A 14704-nucleotide genomic window follows, 5' to 3' on the forward strand; every position below is an offset into this window, starting at 1 on the left:
ATTCTTCTTTCGATATCTCTCCGAGGACAAAGCCACATGTTCCTTGCAAAGTTTCAAAAAACAAAGTCAAATCATGGGTTAGGATCTCTAAGATGCCTTATGTATCTAACCGCTCTAACTTTATCCAAATATTTGATATCTTCTTTAGCCTTATAATTAAATCTCATAAGACCTTCATTCTGCTCACTTAACACATTTCTCTCTTTTCGCAATTCATCAATAACCTCTTGTGCTCGCTCACTTAATGGTGGATCGATCCATTCTGTATATTTACAACCTCCTTTATTATTTGGTTTCTTCACATCATATGTGCCGAATTCTGTACACCCTCAAAACCTTCTACCAAAGTTCCACTGGCCCTCCATGGTTAGTTGCACTAAAGGAAAACAACAATAATACACTTTATTTTCTGTGAATGATGAGGATGATGAAGAAGCCATCTACTATCAGTGGAAAAATATTACACAATGTCAGTGAGAGGGTTGTGGAATCGGGCTTGTGGGTGTAGAAATCATTTCCTATCAAAAACTATTTTATAGGAAAAATGTTCTTGTGCAAGACAAATGTATATGTGTTGTATCCAGCTTCTATCATTTGTGGGTGTAAACCAGCTGTGAATTTCAGAAATCACATGAAGCCTTGCTACTTTGCATTTGCATAATATATGAACAAAAATAAGTTTCATACTAATAGGCCAAACAAATAAACCCTAAAAGTCTAGACGACCTGGGTTACGTACTAGATATCAGTAGGGTGATGATTTTATGTCATATATTATGCCACAACATCCCAAATAGGTCACTTACTACCATTAACAATCAATAGAAAAACTCTTTCATTCATCTGCTGAACACGCTTACAACCCCATAAGCCTAACATCATAATTTATGGGATTTTCTTGTCAAAATATCATAAAAATACATAAATAACCATTTAGAACCAATAAAAATACTTACTAACCCTTAAAACACCTCCAAACAGAATTTATCTTTCCATGTCACGAGCCGCACTAGGTCCAGCCGTGACGAGCCACTCATGTTTGAACTCGTGATGGGCCACAACTATTGCCATCGTCATGAACCACCCCTGATGCACTCGTGACGAGGCATAACCAATCTCCTATGTGACAAGTTCCTGATGTTCCAGCCCTCACGAGCCACCCCCGTACAACCCATGACCAATCATTGTGTGACGGTTAACAAAAAAATGGTGCGACATATAGCCGACCCGAAATTATATGGGTGAACGGGCCAAACCGGTTTTAATTGTGAAAATCTAAGGGTATTTTTGTATTTCAAACACTTAATGCTCAAATTTGACAGAAATGTAATAAGCTGAGATACGGGCGACTTATGGCAAATTGGTGTATTTAAAGGGTGATTTTCTATAATTAGAGCTTATTCTCTTTTTAACAGGCCAACACTGGGACCCCTTCTACATCCATAAGGTGGCCCCACTCCAGCTTATATATTATGGTGGAAATACCGCCGAGGATAATCAAATTAGATCTTATTCTTATTATTGGTTAAAAGTCACAAGTTTTAATAACTACCTCTACTGTCATATCAACAACTATTATCTTACTAAACAGAACCAGAAATAAGTTTTCCCATATATAATACATAATGGATCCGCCACTGAATGGAGACCAAGGCGGTCCCCACTTGCAACCCCGATGAAGATTATTGGAGATGTTGCCTTCTTATTCCCTCCTCTCACACAAACACTTTTTTCTCAAGTGACAACATCAAAAACGAGTTGGTTGAAGAACAAGCTTGACCTAAAAACTTATATACCTTGGTCAAGATACAATAAATAACACAACATTCTTGAAGTAGAAGTTGGAGCCGAGTTAAAGAGATGTGACTTCTCTCAATATTCTAAGCCTAAATGAGCATATGACTTAATCAATTTACTTTAACCTTGTCTTTCTACAACTTATAAATTATAAATCTAGACTCTTTAAATGTATGTTATAAAAATTCTAAATTGCAAACAAGGATTCCCCTATCCTTCATCAACCTCTCCACATCTCATGTTATATAATCAATGTGAAGAAATTAGTGCAAAAAAGAAATTCTTAGTTGGAACAATTTTAATACCAAAATTAGCAGGATTAAACTCACTTTATATGATCTGATCAATTAACTCAATTTATTTAATGCTTTGATGATAAATTGGATCTTTACGAAGGAAATATGCACTATAACTATATGTATGGACTACGGTCGTACAAACTTCTACCACCAATCTCATGCAGAATACCTTTCAACCAAATAGCTCTATTTGTAAGCTATGCATATTGTCAATTTCTTTATGGTGCGTTATAATTGCTAGTTCAAATTTCACGTGGTTATTGAAACCTTATAGAGATGAGATTTAGGTTGATTTACTTCACTTTAAACAAACAAAGATATGAACATAGTGGAGTTTGATCGCTCTATTTTGAAGTGTGATTATCTTGCTTTCAGTCTTGTCTTACATCACCCAAACAAACTTTTATACTTCGATTCAGTTTATGAATGAGCGGGTTAAAAATCGATCCCTTTCTTCAAGTGGCGCTCATTTGATCACCAAGCAACTACCAACGACTCGTTTTCTTGAAATGGGTTCCAACTCGAATATAGAGCCAATAACAAGTTTTAATATGGCAACGTCTTTATACACTCCAAAATTTAATTTCATACACAAATTTCAAAAGCAATTTTTTTGCTAAAGTAAAAACATTGCATTTAGGTCAAAATAAAGACGGAAAGGGAAAATATGGAGGGAATAACCAAACGCAGGCATTTTGTAAAATATCTGCGTTTAGATTTGTTTAATTTTAAAATAAACGCAATATTCTTGCGTTTCACTTGCGCTTGCAGTAAAAAATAGCAAATCTTTTGCGTTTTGCATAAAATATAACCAATTGAAATTAACCTTAATCAACTTAACGCCTTCGACTAAGTACAATGAAAAGGTCTCCTAACTCGTCCTTGACCCTTATACCAACTTAGATGGGTACTTGGGACTCAAATTATCTTAATGGGCCGAAATAGAGAACATAGGCCCATTTACTCTAAATTAACCTTAATCAAATTAACGCCCGCGACTAAGTATAATGAAAAGGTCTCCTAAATCGCCCTTGACCCTTATACCAACTTAGACGGATACTTGGGCCTCAAATTGCCTTAATGAGACAAAATAGAGAACGTAGGCCCATTTAGTACAATTGAAATTAATCTTAAGCATTTTTTTTTGCGTTTTGCATAAAAATATAACCAATTGAAATTTACCTTAATCAACTTAAAGCCTTCGAATAAGTACAATGAAAAGGTCTCCTAACTCGTCCTTGACCCTAATACCGACTTAGACGGGTACTAGGGCCTCAAATTGCCTTCATGGTCCAAAATAGAGAATGTAGATTCATTTAGTCCAAAGTACCCGTCTAAGTTGATATATGAGTCAAGTACAAGTTAGAATACCTTATCACTGTACTTAGTCGACGACGTTGAGTAGATTAAGGTTCATTTAGGATAAATGGGCCTATATTCTCTATTTGGCCCATTAAGGAATTTTGAGGCTCAAGTACCCTTCTAAGTTGATATATGAGTCAAGTACGGGTTAGGATACCTTATCACCGTACTTAATCAAAGACTTTGAGTTGATTAAGGTTCATTTGGGCAAAATGGGCCTACGTTCTCTATTTCGGTCCATTAAGATAATTTGAGGCTCAAGTACCCGTCTAAGTTGATATATGAGTCTAGTACGAGTTAGGATACCTTATCACTGTACTTTGTCAGAGATGTTGAGTTGAGTAAAGTTTATTTCGCCTAAATGGGCCTAAGTTCTCTATTTTGTCCCATTAAGGCAATTTGAGGTCCAAGTACCCATCTAAGTTGCTATATGAGTCAAGTACGAGTCTAGAAAAGTCATCATTGGACTTAGTCAAAGATGTCAAGTTGATTAAGGTTCATTTGGGCTAAATGGACCTACGTCCCCTATTTTGGCCCACTAAGACAATTTGAGATACAAATACCTGTCTAAGTTGATATATGAGTCTATTACGAGTTAGGATACCTTACCACTATACTTAGTTGAAGACGTTGAGTAGATTAAGGTTCATTTGTACTAAACAAGCCTATATTCTCTATTTTGGCCTATTAAAGTATTTTGAGGTCCAAGTACCCATCTAAGTTGATATATGAGTCAAGTACGAGTCAGAAAACCTTATCATTGTACTTAGTCAAAAACTTTAAGTTGATTAAGATTCATTTGTGTGAAATGGGCCTACATTCTCTACTTTGGCTCATTAAGACAATTTGATGCTCAAGTACTCGTCTAAGTTAATATATGAGTCTAGTACGAGTTAGGATACCTTATCATTGTACTTAATCAAATATGTTGAGTTGATTAAGGTTCATTTGAGTTAAATGAGCTTACGTTCTCTATTTTGTCCCATTAAGGCAATTTGAGGCCTAAGTATCCATCTAAGTTGATATATGAGTCAAGTACAATTTACGAAACCTTATCACTGTACTTAGTCGAAGATGTTAATTTGTTTAGGGTTCATTTGGACTAAACGGACCTATATTCTCTATTTCGGCCTATTAAGGTATTTTGAGGTTCACGTACATCTAAGTTGATTTATGAATCAAGTACGAGTCAGGAAACCTCATCATTGTACTGAGTTCAAGGCGTTAAGTTGATTAAGGTTCATTTGGGCTAAATGTTCGTTATTTTTTTGGTCCATTAAGGTATTTTGAAGTCTAAGTACCCATCTAACTTGATAAATGAGTCAAGTACTAGTTAGGAAACATCATCATTGTACCTAGTCAAAGATGTTAAGTTGATTAAGGTTCATTTGGGCTAAATGGATTTAAGTACTCTATTTTGGCCCATTAAGGTATTTTAAGGCCTAATTACACATCTAAGTTGATATATGAATCAAGTACTAGTTATGAAACCTCATAATTGTACTTAGTCAAAGACGTTAAGTTGATTAAGGTTCATTTGGACTAAATGGGCTTACGTTCTCTATTAGGTCCATTAAGGCAATTTGAGGCCCAAGTACCCATCTAAGTTGGTATAAGGGTCAAGGACGAGTTAGGAGACGTTTTCATTGTACTCCGTCGAAGGTGTTAAGTTGATTAAGGTTAATTTTGACTAAATGAGCCCACGTTCTCTATTTTGGCCCATTAAGGTAATTTTAGTTCCAAGTACCCCTCTAAGTTGGTATAAGGGTCAATGACGAGTCAGGAGACCTTTTCATTGTACTTAGTCGAAGATGTTAATTTGATTAAGGTTAATTTTGACTAAATGGGTCTACGTTCTCTATTTGGGCCCATTAAGGCAATTTGAGGCTCATGTACGCGTCTAAGTTGGTATAAGGGTCAATGACGAGTTAGGAGACCTTTTCATTGTACTTAGTCGAAGACGTTAAGTTGATTAAGGTTAATTTTAGATGGTCACATTTCTATGCAAACACAAAAACTTTACTTTAGCAAATAAATTGCTAAAGCAAAAATTCTGCGTTTTGGGTTGTTTTAATTAAAAAAAATTCACGCAAGTGCAAGTGAAACGCAGTATTCTTGCATTTTGTTTTATAAAAATTCATACTAATCCAAGAATACTGCGTTTTGTTTTTTAAAAATAATCTAAATGTAGGTATTGATACGTGTGTTTGGTTATTCCCTTTACATTTCCCCTTTCCGTCTCTATTTTGACCTACACGTTTCACTTTAGCAAAAAAATTATGTTTGAAATTGGAGGGTACGTAGTTAAATTTTGAAATATATAAAGCCCCTCTGTCTAATATAGGCAGTTGTGATAGTTAGTCATCGGCGACCTTTGCAAAAACTAGGGCCCATTTAGAAGGGCACAATGGAAGCATAGTAACTCTTTTGAACTAAAATGTATATTGTAATTTTGGCCCAGTCATAAATAGTACAATAATATACCTAATTTAATAGTTTCTTTATTTATTTGGTGAAATATATTTTCTTTTAATTTTCTTCTTTAGTACTTACGGTCCCAAATCATACTTGACACTAGGGCGTATTAAGTTAAAAGGACCGTCCCTATTGTTACATACTATACCACTATACTATATATGGATCCGGATCCGGTTTCAGTAAAAAATTATAATTTTAAATGAGAATGGAGAACGAATATGAGTTGTCTATTTAAACAGCTCCCATTAGCGAATGTGCATCATCAACTAAAGTAGTGTGCATTAGTTCGCGATGGACGAGTGTGCATTATTAGGAGTATAACTGTCATTACATTTGCATTTAGTCTACATTATTTTCTTATTATTTGTTTGTTCACTAGGTTGCCTTAAGTATATTTGTTTTCGATGAGTGAGTGTACATTGACGTGAATATGAGCGTGCATTAGTTTTTCCTTGTGTGCATCATCTTGACCTTCAGGGTGCATCAAATATGTTTGTGATTGTGCATACATTTTGTCATGATTGTGCATACAATTTGTCATAAGTTTGCATCAGTACTTTTACCTTGAGTGTGCATCCAACTTTGTCCTGAGTGTGCATATGTTTTTTCATGAGTGCGCATAAGTTTTGAATTGAGCATGCATCAGTAATTTTACCGTGAGTGTGCATAAGTTTGACTGTCAACCGTGCGTAGGTTTCCTTGTGAGTGTGTATCAGTTTTTTCTTCAGTGTGCATAGTTTTCTTGTCAATTTATAAATACTCTGTAACTGAGAGTTAATGAAGATCTTGTCAGCTATTTGTTGAGAAGCTCTTGTCGGACAACCGAGGGGGTCGACGAGAATCTGCTAATTACTTCAGAAATGAAGAATGACTTCCATCTGGATTTTGCAAAGAAGTCTGCAGCTTGGTTCTCGAGACGTTTAATGTGGTTGAATTTGATTGCCTAGAAAGAAGAGCTTAAGGAGTGGATGTCTTGAATGATTGAGGAGATTTTCCAGGGAACCTTCCACGTGCGTTTCAGACTATTAATAACCGTAAGGTTGTCGCCTTCAACGATGACAAACAGGAAACCCAAGCCAACATCAACCTTAACTCCTGCAAGAGCAGCTAAAACCTCGACCTGGAGAGCGTTCGTAGCACATTCTTTTCTAGCATCAGCTTGTATGATTTTTTCCAGTATGATATTTGATTACAAACACAGAATAGCCAGTACAATCTTTAAAGGAACCATCAAAGTTAACTTTGATCCAATTTTGAGGAGGTTTCACCCAACCCTTTCTAGTATTATAAGAAGTACTTCTTGGAGTGCTAGCTTTGGAATTCTCACTTTGTGAGTTTCTAATGTGATAGAGCAGTTGCAATGATAGAATTAAATTACGAAGTTCTAGTATTATCCTCATTTCTAAATATAATATTATTCCTAGTTTACCATAGATTCCACCAAACAAAGAATTCAATAAGGACATTAGTGTTTGAGTTCATAAAATTCTAAAGAGATGTAAGGAAATCACATGAGTCAGTCAGAGAGTAAGAGTTCCCAGTTTTCTATGTAACCAATAGAAAAGATCAATAGTAAAGGTGCAATTAAAAAAGATATGATTAGAAGTTTCAATAGATCTTTGACAAAGAGAGCATTGGTCAAGGACAAGATGGAAGAACCTATGATTGATGCTAACGACCACTTATTATGCCATACTAGATGTCGCCAATCACACCCCCACACTTAAACATTGCTCGTCCTCGAGTAAGCTGCAACTAACTACTTGGCGATCTCAACGAGTATGGAAGATTTGACAGGAGTGGTCGTAGAATCAACACTTTCGCTCCTAAGTACCTACAATTATCAAAGCATGGGCGTAGACTCCGACTCTACTAGAAATTTCAAAACCAATGCAAGACTCAACAAGACTCTAAACTGACTCAACAATGGCATCAATCATTCCCCCAAACTCGAGCTATGTTTATTTTACGCAAATGCACTAATCATGAATCTCTAAACTATTCAAAAGATGTATCGATTCAAGTAATATATGAAGGATGATAACGCAAGATCAGCTAAATGACTCATTCTTGTTCTAACATGCTTCATAGTCTATGAGAAGAATTCACCAGCTCCAACACCCTCGAAGGCATACAAAAAACCATAGCTCAACTCAAGTAATATCACATGCAACTTTTTATTGCTCCTTTTCATCCTATTCACTTTTTTACTTTATAACCATTCATTAAGTACCAGGCCTGTCTGTCTTACGATCGGAGCCAAATTCTATTTAGTCAACGAGCCCGTCCATTTTACGGTCCAGACCGACCTATTTTTATGCATAATATAATGAAAAGGACAAAAAAAAATATCATGACAATATGATAAAACAAGAGATGAGATGGTAAACTTGCAATCTTAGTATTGGTCCTAATGCATCCTAATCATAATCCACATGCTCAAGTCAAAGTCCTTGATTTGATCAATCATATCATCATCATACATAATTGCAGTATCAACAATAAAAGACATACTAAAAAGGTACAAAAATCAATGCATCATTATAGAAGTCCACAAAGTATCAAATAGGGGAAAATTATGATAATCGGCTCTAAAAATTCAAAAATTGACTCAAACATTCAAATAACAAGGATAAGCAAGATATAATCCCCCCCCAACACTTAAAGTACACAATATCCCTATTGTGAAATAAAGAACAAAAATAAAAGATAGATGGAAGTGGAAAAAATACCTCTTTTCTCGGGTTGCCTCCCGAGCAATGCCTTGGTTAGAGTTGTAGGCTTGACTTCATTCCTATCCCCTGCAAGTTCAGCAGGTAAACAATTAGTAGCACAGGTGTTGACCATAAAATGTTCAACACCAAAGTCAATCAAACCAAAAAGACAATAAAATAAGTTTTGACTCCCCGACAACGACGCCAAATTTTACAAGCGTCGTTTAGCTCGCTCAAAATAGTATTTACCTAACTAGCTACTCTACAAGTAGAGTGACAAGAAAGGGTCGATCCCACATGGAGTGAGGTATTCAATTCTTGTGCAATTAATAAGAACAACTTACTAATAATCAAAGGGGGAAAATTGGATTGACACTAAACTACTAATTGAGTGAAGGAAAGCAATAGAGAATATACATTATTCAACGAGCATCCACACAACGGAATGATTGGATTGGTCATTGACTTCTTAGTTACTATTCGGGTTCATTCTATAATTTATATATTACGGTTGTCCTAATCCATGTTCTTATATAGTTAATAGTCCAACTAGTCCTAATAACCCTTACCTAACTACAAGCCTGAAACTATCAAGATTTAATAATTAAGCAGCAATGAACTTAGGAATAGACATGAACATGCAGTATCATTGGCTCAAGACCGATATTTAACACATCATAAAATCTCCATACAACAACAATCCCAACTAGGTCATGCATTGATTTGCTACCAAACGATAAGGCTCTCCAACTAGGAAAAGTCAGAGCTAGCAGTATGAAAGGATCTAAACAACCTAGGTAGCTAAGCTAGATAGATAAATCACATTCAATGGAAATATAGAGCAAGAGAGATGAAACAACTCAATCATATATCATAGAACCAAGGTAGAAGTCTCACAAGCCAATCATCTGCAGACTTCAACCTCGAGAACAAAGAAAATTCTCTCCATACTACCTAAACTAAACTAGAAATTAAACATGAGAAGAAGGCAAAGCTCTCAACACTATTTATAAAAGCTAGAAACCCTAGAAACAACTCCTAAAAAGTCCAGCCCAAAGCTTCATATGAAAATAGGTAAAAGGCCGAAACAAATTCCGCAAACAAACAATTGTTTTTGGCAGAAACCCTAGATGGGCACGGTCGCGCCAATGTGGGCGCGGTCACGCCGCCTTGCAGACCTCTTGGCACGGTTGCGCCGCCTTGCAGACCTCTTGGAGCGGTCGCGCCACCTATGGCGTGGTTGGCGCCACCTATGACGCGGTCTTTCCACCATGAAGCGTCCCCCCTAGGCCAATCCCCTTAGGTGCGGCTGCGTCCTCTTGCGTGCGCATTTCTACTTTGTCCTTTGGCCATCTTCTCTTCATTCTTCTCCCGAATGCTCGTAATCCTCGTGACTAACAACTTTGCTCTATGGTCCGGATTACAGTAATATGCTCCAAGTAATGGCCAATATTCCTATGAATGATGGTAACGACCACTTCTTATGTAATACTAGATGTCGCCAATCACACCCCCACACTTAAAAATTGCTCGTCCTCGAGTAAGCTACAACTAACTACTTGGTGATCTCAACGAGTATGGAAGACTTGATAGAAGTGGTCGTCGGATCAACACTTTCGCTCCTAAGTACCTAAAATCATCAAAGCACGAGCATAAACTCCGACTCTACTAGAAAACTTCAAAACCAGTGCAAGACTCTAAACTGACTTAACAATGGCATCAATCATTCCCCCAAACTCGAGCTACGTTTATTTTATGCAAATGCACTAATCATGAATCTCTAAACTATTCAAAAGATGTATCGATTCAAGTAATATATTAAGGATGATAACGCAAAATTAGCTAAATGACTCATTCTTGTCCTAACATGCTTCATAATCTATGAGAAGAATTCACCAGCTCCAACACCCTCGAAGGCATACAAAAAACCATAGCTAAATTCAAGTAATATCACATGCAACTTTTTATTGCTCATTTTCATCCTATTCACTTTTTTACTTTATAACCATTCATTTAGTTCCAGGCTTGTCCGTCTTACGGTCCGAGCCAACTTCTATTTAGTCAACGGTCCCGTCCATTTTACGGTCCATACTGACCTCTTCTTTTGCATAATATAATGAAAAAGGACGAAAACAAAGTATTGTGACAATATGATAAAACAAGAGATGAGATGGTAAAGTTACAATCTTATTATTGGTCCTAATGCATCCTAATCATAATCCACATGCTCAAGTCAAAGTCCTTGATTTGATCAATCATATCATCATCATACATAATTGCAGTATCAATAATCAAAGGCATACTGACAGGCGTTTTACCGGTCGTTGGTCCTGTCAAAGATAAATCCAACTACTATCCACTTAGTGAAGTGGTAAGTCGGAGTCGATTCCACAGGGAGCCACAACGATAGTTTATTTCAAGAGTGTTACCAATAGTAACAAAAGATGTTTTGGTTTGTAAATTTGTGAAAGCAATAGTAACAAAAAATTGTTGGATTTTTGTAAACTTATAACAATGAAAAGCTCACTCTTTCAGTCTCAACACATTATTCTTATTGAATGTTGATCATCGAATTCTAATAAAGTTATGTTCTTTTAAATAAATAATCTAGTTGTCCTACTCTTTGTTCGTAAATAGCAACTAGTCCAAATAGTCGTAGAAACCCTTGTTGTATGCAATAACCAAAGAAATCCTAAGGTTCAACTAATCAACAACATAAAGATCAAAGATATGTAGGCCTATGCAATACCATTGGCAAATCAACGATACTCGACACAGGTTTATAATCTCTATAAAAGAAGCACTCGCAAATAGTCTATGCTAAATCTGATTGCTACCTAAAAGACAAGACTTTTCAAATCGAATTATCAAGCCTAGCAGTATGAATGAATATAAATCTACCTATTCGAACCTAGATAAAATCAATACCAATCAATGACAATAAGCACAAGAGAAAATAAAACAATGCTAAAATTATTATTAGAACATAAACATAGAATTCTCACAAACAATTCCTAGAATAAAGGCCTCAACCTAAGAGTGAACTCGTAGGAACTTAGCCAGACATAGCCAAGAGAAAGCTATACATAAAAATGGATAAACTACCAGGTATGAAGGTAGAAGATGGTAGAAAGATGGCAACTTTCCTCTTGGTGGCTGAATTTATAAGAACTAATTGTAAAAGTGGCAAAAGATCTCCTCTAACCTAAAAACTAGAGGTATATATATAGTGTTTAACCTCTAGAGAATAAAATAACTAAGAATAAATGAATAAAATGGGAAAAACTAATAAAATCTGATAAATTCCCGGGCTTTAATCTGCATTTTGGGTCGAATCCGCCAAAAGTCGCGGTCGCTACCTTCAGGGTCGCGATCGCTACTTTTCACCAATCACTCAGGAACATCTCAAGCCTCGACCGCTACTTCGGGGGTCGCGGTCGCTACTTTCACTTCGAGGCAAAGTCGCAATCGCTTCATTCTTGTCACGACCGCTACTTCTTCTTCGAGGGTAAATCTCGACCGAGACTCCAAAGTCTCGACCGAGACTTCTTCGTCTTGGCTCGTCTTGGTCTTGAAACCTTCTCTCGGACTGGTCTTCGTCTTCTGCAAGCTTCCGAGGCAGCTCGGCTTCGCCTCTCCGCTTCTCCATGGGTGTAGGTGTGGTCGTCTTCTCTCTAGTTCCGTCCCAAATGCACTAGAGGTGAGTACAAATAGGATATTCATATTACAATACGACATAATAACGCTTAAGAGCATCCCGCGAATCTATAAGTGAACAATCATACTAGATTCCGGGAATACCACTCAATAAGCACCTAAACACCACTAATCCTAAGCTAATAGTCACTAGTTACACCATATAATAAGCTCCTATCAAACCTCCCCACACTTAAACCTTGCTCGTCCTCGAGTAAGCAAAATAAAGCTCACTCCTCCTAAAAGCACAAAGGTCTACAGTAAGTGTAAGAAAGCTTGCTAGCGACTATACTCCAAACTCCAAAGTGTATATAAGCAACATACTCCGATCTATCTCCTTATGTCTCCGAGATATCCTACCCAAAACCCTTCTTATTTCTCCACCTTCATATGACACCACTCCATAACAATAATCCAATCGAACAAAGTGATGTGCTTTTAAGCACAAGTGGAATCCTATTCTCCTCTAAGGGTAAGGGTACATAAATATGACATAATAGGGATAAAATCGAGTCTCCCACTCGCTTATACACTTCTTATTCCTCCTTCTTCTATTAATGTCCTAAACCACTAGATATAATGATAAATCCACAAATCACAACCACCAATCCTAATTTAAAATTCTGCATCATACAACCACAACAGTATGCATCAAACTCCAAGAAATAGTGAACTAATCCTAGAATCTAACTCAACCGCCGATAATATATATATAAAGCAACCTAATAAACTAATGGAATGGTAGACATGCAAAGTGTGGATACAATAAGCTCATAAATAAGATATATAAAAGGCTAAACTGACTCCTTATACCTCCTTGGTGAATCCTAGAAACCCGAGACATCCTTCTACTCCCTTCTTATGTCTCCTGCGCCATTAGATATGCAATCAATAAATTAATCACAAAATAATGTAATTCCGGCGCCCTTTCGGGTTTTCACCAAAATCAAAGTGGTAGGAACTATTCTTTTCTATTCTTTATTTTTCAGGCACCAACCTTTTCCTTTTTTATCCTTTTTTGCTTGCCTGGTTTTTATTCTTATTTTTTGTATTTTTCGACTTTTTCGTTTCTTTTTCGATATATTTTTTTTTGTAGGAGCCCCCCTTTTTGCTTTATTCCTTTTTTACTCTCCTTGGATTTTTTTTTGATTTTTTTAATATAAAACGATGCAAGAGTTCAAAACAAGTAATAAGTTCGTACAGACTCGAAATACGAATCAAAACAGTTCAGCAGAAAATAAGTAAGAAAGATAGAAAAACACATAAACCTCCTCCTCGGTACAGTAATCCCCTCCCCACACTTGAACAACGCATTGTCCTCAATGCAGCAAGAGAGGACCTCATAAAATAGGGAAGGGGGAAAATACCGCAATCACTCCGCATCGTCATCATCATCACCATCATCATCATCATCATCACCCTCATCATCGTCCTCCGGTGGATCGGGGTAGTGTGCTCGGAAGAGCTCCCACTGCTGCCGCTGGTACACCCATTGCTGGTGCTGATACTCCTGATCTCGCAGCATATCCTCCCGGATGCTCGCCATGTCGCGGTCGAAACGCTCCTGGTTATGCACGATCGCCTGCAAGGTCGTCCGCTGCTCCTGGTAGCTTGTATGCAGCGCCCCGATCGCCTCCTTGATCTGTCCCAGCTGGCTCGCCACGTGGTTCCTCCAATACATGTCGTCGGAATACGGGTGGGAACCCGAACCGCTGGCGCCTGCGTTAGAATAAGTACGCTGATGCTCGGGCGCGGGGACGCATGTAGGTGCGGGTGCGAATGGAGCTGGTGCTGGGGCTGGTGGTGGTACAGGGACGGGGAAGTGCTGACCCTCAAGAATGGCATCTGGCTGGATGTACGAATCGGCCCAATATCCGAAGACGACGGGCTCCTCTCTGGGATAGGTAATCTGAAATCCGTGCCCGTACAAGTAGATGAGGTCTGGGCCATCTCTCCGCAACCAATGGTTCCTCGTGCACCATGACTCGTCGTATAAGTGGCTCCCCCTAATAGGCTGATCGCGCGGTGCGCAACCGGCCTCGATATCTAGGAGACTGATCATTCCGCCTACGGCGATGTCGCCGAACTGCGGCTTCTGCGACTCCTGGCAAGCACGAACGAACTGGGTAGGCCAGTCGGGGACGTAGAACTCGCACTCAAACGAGAATGCGTATATCAAAAAGAGTTGGTGGACCGAGATTTTGTTTTTCTCGGTCTTGTTCCCGAAGAAAATCGCCACCACCTTGTGGATGAGGCGCCACTGCGGAAAAGCGACGGAGGTATCTGTGGTGCGCCGGGCGTCATACGCCTCTCCGATACCCTGGTCCACCATTCCTTGACCGTGTCGTTGTCCACATC

The sequence above is a fragment of the Phyllobates terribilis genome, unplaced genomic scaffold, assembly GCF_046119375.1.
Source record: "Phyllobates terribilis strain yellow unplaced genomic scaffold, ASM4611937v1 Scaffold_6646__1_contigs__length_43010, whole genome shotgun sequence".
NCBI lineage: Eukaryota > Metazoa > Chordata > Amphibia > Anura > Dendrobatidae > Phyllobates > Phyllobates terribilis.